At 44.6% G+C, this 8,468-nt stretch overlaps 1 pseudogene; it reads left to right on the forward strand.

The window, feature by feature from the left end:
• The first annotated feature begins 5,471 nt into the window (after positions 1-5,471).
• LOC134950352 (5S ribosomal RNA) lies at positions 5,472-5,590 on the forward strand (annotated as a pseudogene).
• The last annotated feature ends 2,878 nt before the right edge of the window (positions 5,591-8,468 follow it).

The following is an 8,468-nucleotide window of genomic DNA, read 5'->3' on the forward strand; positions in this document are numbered from 1 at the left end:
GTCTCACTACAATTTTGCGATAGATAGATAGATAGATAGATAGATAGATAGATAGATAGATAGATAGAGATATACCATGTACTAAGTACATGCAATTTAATTGATTCTGCCTGGGGGTAGGGATTTTGAGCTTAATTCAGATCTGATCGCAGCAGCAAATATGTTAGCTAATGGGCAAAACCATGTGCAGTGCAGGTGTGGCAGATGTAACATGTGCAGAGAGAGTTAGATTTGGGTGGATTATTTTGTTTCTGTGCAGGGTAAATACTGGCTGCTTTATTTTTACACTGCAATTTAGATTTCAGTTTGAACACACCCCACCCAAATCTAACTCTCTCTGCACATGTTACATCTGCCCCACCTGCAGTGCACATGGTTTTGCCCATTAGCTAACACATTTGCTGATGCGATCAGGTCTGTGGGGGTCATTGAGATCTGATCACTTGGCAGCGATTTCTGCAGTCCTGCAATCAGATAGTTGCAGCCTACAGGGGGAGTGTATTTTCGGCGTGCAAGCGTGCTATCACACGTGTTGCAGGCCAGCACAAACTAATTTTGTGCAGTCTCTGCGCAGCCCAGGACTTACTCTTCCTGTGCGATATAATCCTGATGATCGGAGCCGGAGCTGACGTCAGACACCCTCCCTGAAAATACCTGAGCCCGTCTGCGTTATTCCGGAAACTCCCTGAAAACGGTCAGTTGCCACCTACAAACGGCCTTTTCCTGTCAATCTCCTTGCGAACGCCCGTGCCAATGGATCCTTTGCACAATCCCGTTGCAGGGCTCCGATGCCTGTTGTAGCCATGCGACGCGCCGGCGCAGTGCATATGTAGTTCGGATCTGATCGCTCTTTGTGCGAAAACGCACAGCAGCGATCAATCTGAATGATTTAGGCCCTTTGTCTGTCGGGCATTTCATTTCTGATTACAGGAAATGTTGCACACATTAACCAACTTGCTTATTAACCCTGTAATTAATATACAGTATTGAGATTATTCAGCCTGTAACTAGGGTCAGACCAATTGGGTTTATAGTACATAGCCAGAGATAGGAACTCATGGGTCAGCCCATATCCCTTTAGCAATGTAAACTAGATTTTCATTATACTGTACCTTCACATATGGGATGTGTATATTTTCACCTTGTTCTCACATGTACTTTGCATTAATTACATGATTATCACATCTATATAATATTATTAAATAGGACAATTTATTCATAACCAACCTCCCCCACCCCACGCACACACCATCATGTATTTATGGGGTCTATTCATGAAACAGTGAAAAGTGTGGAGAAGTGAGCCAGTGGAGAAGTTGCCCATGGCAACCAATCAGCATTGAAGCAACATTTATAATTTGCATATTACACAATTATGCAGAGCAGCTGATTGGTTGCCATGGGCAACTTCTCCACAGGCTCACTTCTCCACTGTTTTCACTGCTTCATGAATAGACCCCTATACCACTAATGATCACACTGCTGTATAATGGCCGAATATCTATACACTGATAAAGGTTACCGTGCTTTGTATAATGATAACAGGCATATAGCTAGCAGTAATAGTAAAACATTTGGTGGGAGGGGCCTGGCAGGGCTTATATAGTCACCTGTGACACGGGTTGCCACGCCTCCTCTCACTCACCTGTGCCATAGCGACAGCTTGGGCTGACACAAGTCACGCTGTCTAGAATAAGTATCTTTTGTCCGATAGTGACATTGTGGATGTACATTAGAACATATTGCGTAAGAGTATTACTCAAAATTTGTCCCTATTTGTATATATTCTGGGTGCATCGATACCTCAGTAATTAGTCGGTTACAGTTCCTGCTCACCAACATTTTTATATTGATGGTTTTACGGGGAATCTTCTAACCTGACAAACAGCTTCATGGATGAAAACAACCCGCACAGTGTTATGCAATAATGTTATTATGCAGCGCTCACAATAGTACACAGGGTACGCACGGCACATGTCGCTGCACACAGGATCAGTGTAATAAAAACTATCTATACTAAGATATGGGAAGAGTACTAATTATTGCCTTGTTCTCCTGCACATTGAGGGAGATGACTACAGAACAAAAATAAACAGATGTTACAGAGCACAATGATTGTCTCGTTTGACACTGGTGCACCTACAACAGGCTTCGGCAACCCTTGGCACGCATTCCACAAGATGGCACCAAGGGATGTTGTGGGTGACATCCGTGGGGTCCGCCATTCTCCAATTAGGTTTGTGCTGCTCCACCTTCTTCCCACACAGAAGAGACTTGGGAGATGTACTAACCAGTGAAGAAGTGAGCCAGTGGAGAAGTTGCCTGTGGCAACCAATCAGCTGCTCTGTATAATTTTATAGTATGCAAATTATAATTGTTTCTTCAATGCTGATTGGTTGCCATGGGCAACTTCTCCACTGGCTCACTTCTCCACTCTTTTCACTGCTTATCGAATCTCCTATTTTAGCCAGTGCGCTAGACTACCTGCTAACCGGAGTACCTAAGTATGGCCTGTATATCCAATGAAACCTGTGACTCTGGTGAGTGAATCCTGCCTCCTGACTATAAAGTGCTGACCAAACGCCAACAAGGATGAACCGTCCACCAATCATGCCGATTTATTATAACATTTGTAAATAATTGTATATGTTGTGTCAGGTTTCTGATTTTGTCTGTCCCCGGTGGGGGCACTAGTGGGTCAGTGTTGGTACAATATATGAAACGTGGAGGCAAAATAAAAGTCCTGCGCATATGCGCTGATGTTTAATGAACACAGAGGTCACAGAGCAAGGATGTAAGAACAGATGGTACTTAGCATTGGTAATGGCAGAAAAGAAATAGTAAACGGTAACTGAATCCAAGGTACAAAGTCTCTGGCAACACAAATATACACTGCTCAAAAAAATAAAGGGAACACTTTAACAACACATCCTAGATCTGATTAAATACTTTGTTCTTTACATAGTTGAATGTGCTGACAACAAAATCACACAAAAATTATCAATGGAAATCAAATTTATTAACCCATGGAGGTCTGGATTTGGAGTCACACTCAAAATTAAAGTGGAAAAACACACTACAGGCTGATCCAACTTTGATGTAATGTCCTTAAAACAAGTCAAAATGAGGCTCAGTAGTGTGTGTGGCCTCCATGTGCCTGTATGACCTCCCTACAATGCCTGGGCATGCTCCTGATGAGGTGGCGGATGGTCTCCTGAGGGATCTCCTCCCAGACCTGGACTAAAGCATCCGCCAACTCCTGGACAGTCTGTGGTGCAACGTGGCGTTGGTGGATGGAGCGAGACATGATGTCCCAGATGTGCTCAGTTGGATTCAGGTCTGGGGAACGGGCGGGCCAATCCATAGCATCAATGCCTTCATCTTGCAGGAACTGCTGACACACTCCAGCCACATGAGGTCTAGCATTGTCTTGCATTAGGAGGAACCCAGGGCCAACCGCACCAGCATATGGTCTCACAAGGGGTCTGAGGATCTCATCTCGGTACCTAATGGCAGTCAGGCTACCTCTGGCGAGCACATGGAGGGCTGTGCGGCCCCCCAAAGAAATGCCACCCCACACCATTACTGACCCACTGCCAAACCGGTCATGCTGGAGGATGATGCAGGCAGCAGAACGTTCTCCTTGTCGTGTCCAGACTCTGTCACGTCTGTCACATGTGCTCAGTGAGAATCTGTGAAGAGCACAGGGCGCCAGTGGTGAATTTGCCAATCTTGGTGTTCTCTGGCAAATGCCAAACGTCCTGCACGGTGTTGGGCTGTAAGCACAACCCCCACCTGTGGATGTCGGGCCCTCATACCACCCTCATACAGGGGCAAACGCAGGATTTCTAAGGGGGGGTTTCCATGTGTGTTTTGCTATGTTGTTGCTGCATATAACAGCATTTAATAGCAGCACTGCGATGCGTATGCATCATGGTATGCCGTGCTCAGTCGAAGTTAATGGATAGTGGGAACACGCGTCCCACGTTATGAATGATGCGATGTGGCAACAACAAAGCAGGACACATCTATATACAGTATTTACACAAACGGGATCCCAGGGGTCGATATACCGATGCCGGGATCCCGATGGGAGGACACATTCACGGCGTCAATGTACTGACGCAAAACGGGATGCCAGCGTCAAAATACAGACAGCCTGCATCCCAAACGTCCGCACAGCGGAACGCACTGGCAAGGGGGGGGGGATAGGTTCGGGCAGCAGAAGGGGGGTTAGACTTACGGTACACTCCCAGGAAGGTTAGGGACTGGAAAGGGAGGGTTAGGCACATACAGGGGGAGTGTAACAAAAGGAGAAAAAAGTATGACTCTTGTTTGAGCTGCTTCATGGAAGTGAACAAGCCCGTGACCGGGTGAAACGCGTTTTCCCCTCTTTCCTGCGGACCCCCTCCCACCTGAAGACTGCATGGGTGATATTCGACATTTACCTGCATTTAACTATTTATTTTCCTGGTTCTAATTTATTTATCATTTGCTTAAGTGAGACCTCTTTATCGCATAACACTACTGGATCTTCCCAGGGGCATTATAATTAAGCTTTTAGTGATATGTAACCATGTTGTGTTTCACCAAATATTATTTTTGATGTTTCATCCTTACTCTGTTAGATGCGGGTAAAACCCCTCATTGAATGAATGCAGATTTCCTCAGGTACACACACATTTAATTTTGTGTGGTCACGCAGCCATATCTGCTCCAAAATCTCAAACTGTGTGTTTTCATGATTTCACTGTGCTATAATTCTGAGTCCTGTATATATCATATTTTTCTGACCAAATTGCATATATGTCCGAAGACTGAAATCAGTACAATCATAATAAGTCTTTGATACATTGTGTTGACTATCTGATAATTTACAAACTGCATGGGGTTCTTTTGACTGAATTCAGTATAACCCAATATGCCTTTGGGCGTATGATCTAGTGTGTTTAAAGCTGACCAATAGGGTCTTCACCATTACTGGCGTCTTACTGTACAATTTAAGGTACACGTTTAGGACTAGCAGTGGTGTGTGATTTTGCACCAAGTCCTCTGCCGGTAATTTGACCCTCAGCAGGAGGTTTTTCAATATCTCTCTTCCTCCTGCCCAAATATCCTCAGTGTTAACATTCTCAAATTCACACACGGCATGATTGGTTCTTGCTTGATATTGCTATTTATTACAGTTATTTCCATGTCCATGCAATTCCCTCTCTTTCTCTTTTTCTCCTTTTTTTCTTCTTTTTTCATCCAATTCTTTTTTCCGTGAACTCTCATCCACGATTCTGGTGAACGCGTCCCCCTGGGGACACGTCTCTCCCGTCTAACGAGGACAGCAGATTCACGCTCCAATATCTATCCTTTCCTTCTCCCCCCCCCCCCCCCCATCTCTTCTTTTCCTCCATTCCCCTCTCAGAGGGCAATCCATCTTCTGTTTCGGTGCACTCTCATTAGTGGCACAGGGCAAATCTTCCTACTACCATACCCCTACGCTCACGCCCAATCTCGTCTGATCTTGGAAGCTAAACGGAGGTGGGCTAGGTCAGTACCTAGTTGGGCGACCACTAGGGAATACCCAGTGCAGTAGGAAGGCTGCATTCCCTGTGAGATAACACTAACAGCAGGATCACCACTTTCACTTATTCTTAGCACCTCATTGTGTTCATATCTCATCTCCATCTCCAATAAGGACTTGAATTATCAGGGCTAGATCTCAGTCAGGGTGTAGTCCCTCACTTGAAATCATCCCTACTTAGGGCTTTATCAATACAAACACAGTTTGTACAGATCTTTAGCAGACGGAAGCAGCATGGTATGTAGCTATCTTCCAATATGCATTTATCTGAGCATAAAATAAGATCTGAACATTTCTAATTTCAGAAAAATACAATTTTTGTTTCATCATTTGGAATGCTACTATCCATTTATGTTAAACTTAATCACTGATTTTTTCTTTTGTGCTGAGTTCCCATTTATTTTATGAGTAGAAATAAAGATTTGACTATATTTTTATACACATCACTAATCAATAGACAACACGATACAACAAGAGTGCGCCCAAACAAGAGTCATACTTTTTTCTCCTTTTGTTACATTTTGCCTTCTCTTTGACTCGGGGCGCACCGCCATATGGACAGATGGGAATAATGTTTATTTAATATTATTGTCCGATTTTTGGTTTAAGTATCATTATCTCATATATATCTAAAAAACAGGCCGGTGCAGGATAAACCTTCCCCCTTTTTGAAAACATACAGGGGGAGGTTAGGGTTAGGCACCTAGCGGGGAGGGTTAGGTTTAGGCAGCGGGAAAGGGAGGGTTAGGGTTAGGCATCACTCGGGATGGTTAGGGTAGGGAAAACATGAGGGTTAGGGGGCTAAATGAGGGGCTGTCGGGATTATTATAGACGGGATGCCGCTGTCGGTATACTGACTGCCGGCATCCCATCCATCAGTATCTCATACTGATCCCAGAGATATATGTATATATATATATATATATATATATATATATATATAAAAAAAAAATGGAAACCAGTCCATAGATAGATAGATAGATAGATAGACAGACAGACAGACAGATAGATGTAGAATCCAGATAGAAAGATAAATGTAGAAGCACTAGAGAGAGAAAGAAAGAGACACTGTAGATAGAGAGAGAAAAACTGAGTGAGAGAGAAAGACTGTAGATAGATCACACACAAAGCCAAACTTACTCTTCCTCTGTAGGATCCCAGCTCCTGTGTGTGTGATCTCTGGAGTCCCCTGTGTCAGGTCAGGTCTCTCCCCCACGTTTCCTGCTCCTGCCTCTGAGCTGCATGCCTCATGTCAGCTCAGTGCTCAGGGACGACTTCTTGCTCTGTGGACAGCACAAATGAAGATGGGGGCCTCTAGAGGCTCCTGGCAGTACTGCACTCGGCAGTGGCACTGATACTGTAGCTCCTCTCTGTCAGCGTCCGGCCGGTTCATCATAACAGCCGTCCAGGTCAGAGATGCAGACAGAGTGTCTGACGACCAGCACTGATCAGGGGGGGGGGGGTTTCTGGGTATTCAGAACCCCCCCCCCTGCGTGCGCTACTGTCATAGAGTCTGTTTCTGATCGTTTGAATAGACACATGCACATTTGTGGCTTGCTGGAGGTCATTTTGCAGGGCTCTGGCAGTGCTCCTCCTGTTCCTCCTTGCACAAAGGCGGAGGTAGCGGTCCTGCTGCCGGGTTGTTGCCCTCCTACGGCCTCCTCCACGTCTCCTGATGTACTGGCCTGTCTCCTGGTAGAGCCTCCATGCTCTGGACACTACGCTGATAGACACAGCAAACCTTCTTGCCACAGCTCGCATTGATGTGCCATCCTGGATGAGCTGCACTACCTGAGCCACTTGTGTGGGTTGTAGACTCCGTCTCATGCTACCACTAGAGGGAAAGCACCACCAGCTTTCAAAAGTGACCAAAACATCAGCCAGAAAGCATAGTAGCTGAGAAGTGGTCTGTGGTCACCACCTACAGAACAACTCCTTTATTGGGGGTGTCTTGCTAATTGCCTATAATTTCCACCTGTTGTCTATTCCATTTGCACAACAGCATGTGAAATTGATTGTCATTCAGTGTTGCTTCCTAAGTGGACAGTTTGATTTCACAGAACAAAACAAAAATAACAGCGCTAATCCAAATCATATGTGTGCTTTTATTATATGCAATTTAAAAACAATTTATACATATAAATACCCAAATCCTAGGTACCGATTAATCCTGCAAGCATGAAATGATAAGCATAATTAGTACCATACAATCTAGAGAGGATTGATGATAATTTAAACCGTAAATTAGTTAATCGTAACACATGAGTGTAATCACTCTAGCCTATTAATCTCTTCCAACAATGATAAGATAACTTAGTATAAGTCAGTCAATTAGTAGCAGCTATTAGTAATATTGACAATCTCCACTGAGACAGATTTATCAGTGGATTCCGCAGTTCAAATTGAGCAATGATGAATTGATGCTTATGAAATTAAGCTATCAGAAATCAATGAAAATGTCCATGCAGCTACTGCATACAACCTGCCTTGGAGGTTAAATTTTAACCTTTGTGGTCCGATGTTTTGGTATCTCCCGACTCCTGGTGCATAAATGGCCGTTTATATGGGTCTTATCCGGAGTGTCCAAACAAAGGTCCAATTCCGAGCAGGTGAAGTAGGCTTATGCAGGCTTGAATAACCGGTACCGGGTATGGTGAATGGCTCTTACGCGTTTCTCCGCCTGTCACTTATTCAGCGGCTTCCTCAGAGAAATGTATCACCGTCTCTCCGTGTAGCGTTTAAATAGCAGACAGTCTCCCGCTCATAGAGACGTCATACGCATTACAGGTATATTCCAAACCTCGTTTTCGAAAAGGTAGATGAAGCGCATACGTCAGTAGGCTCAGGTGCGTTGGTGAGCAGCACTGATCATTTGTCCGTACCTCCCGTCTTG

Source organism: Pseudophryne corroboree, chromosome 8, assembly GCF_028390025.1.
Source record: "Pseudophryne corroboree isolate aPseCor3 chromosome 8, aPseCor3.hap2, whole genome shotgun sequence".
NCBI lineage: Eukaryota > Metazoa > Chordata > Amphibia > Anura > Myobatrachidae > Pseudophryne > Pseudophryne corroboree.